Genomic DNA, 1,142 nt, shown 5'->3' on the forward strand with positions numbered 1-1,142 from the left:
TGGGATCCCCCCAAACCGGGGCGCGAACCCGGTTCCCCTGCAACGGCAGGCGGACGCGCAACCACCCCGCCCCCAGGGAAGCCCCCAACCTTCCTTTTTAAATTTTCTCCAGTCCCTGGGAGCAAGTTGCAGTCTTTTTTTTTTTTTTTTTTCTTCTTCTCCTCTTGTGCTCAGTTGCCTGTTTTTGAGGTCTCTTTCCTCCTTTATACCATGGCTCACAACTTATTTTGGGGGGAAATACCTTGAGCAGAATTCAGTGGGAAAAGAATCTCTACCCCTTTCTATTCCAAATTCATTTTTATCCCTTCCTGTCTCAACAAAAACTTTATGGAATCACCACCACCATGCTCTGTGGGAAAAAAGAAAAATCTTCTGCTCCCTTAGCTCTGCTGGAAGCTGGAGGGTGCTAGGCCCCTGTGTAGTAGTGCATAGAATTCTAGCTTTTTTCCTCCTTTCTCTGTATATTGGGCTCAGAGATTACACTGTGTCTCTATGTGAATATGGACAGTTAGCATTTACCAACATGTATCTGTCTACTTTCTCTTGTTTAAAAAAAGAAAAAAAAAACTTAAAAAAATGGGGTTATAGAAGGTCAGCAAAGGGTAGGTTTGAGATGTTTGGGTGGGTTAAGTGGGCATTTTGACAACACGGCTTCTCCTTTGGTATGTTTAATTGTGATGTTTAACGGACATCCTTGCAGTTTAAGATGACACTTTTAAAATAAAATTCTCTCCTAATGATGACTTGAGCCCTGCCACTCGATGGGAGAATCAGCAGAACCTGTAGGATCTTATTTGCAATTGACATTCTCTATTGTAATTTTGTTCCTGTTTATTTTTAAATTTTTCTTTTTGTTTCACTGGAAGGGAAAGATGATGCTCAGTTTTAAACATTAAAAGTGTACAAGTTGCTTTGTTACAATAAAACTAAATGTGTACACACACACACACAATTCCTTATATTTCCTTAAAATTTGGAACAATGTCACAAATGAATATTGTGTGAGAATAATTAATTGTGCATAAGTAGTCAACCCTGTCAATAGGATTAACACTTTACCTATTTCTTCAGGGAATTTTCATCTCACATTCATTTAATAAATCTTTTCTTTTAATGTACCTGAAACTCTCTTTTCTAAATAT

This window comes from Physeter macrocephalus, chromosome 2 (genome assembly GCF_002837175.3).
Source record: "Physeter macrocephalus isolate SW-GA chromosome 2, ASM283717v5, whole genome shotgun sequence".
NCBI classification, from domain to species: domain Eukaryota; kingdom Metazoa; phylum Chordata; class Mammalia; order Artiodactyla; family Physeteridae; genus Physeter; species Physeter macrocephalus.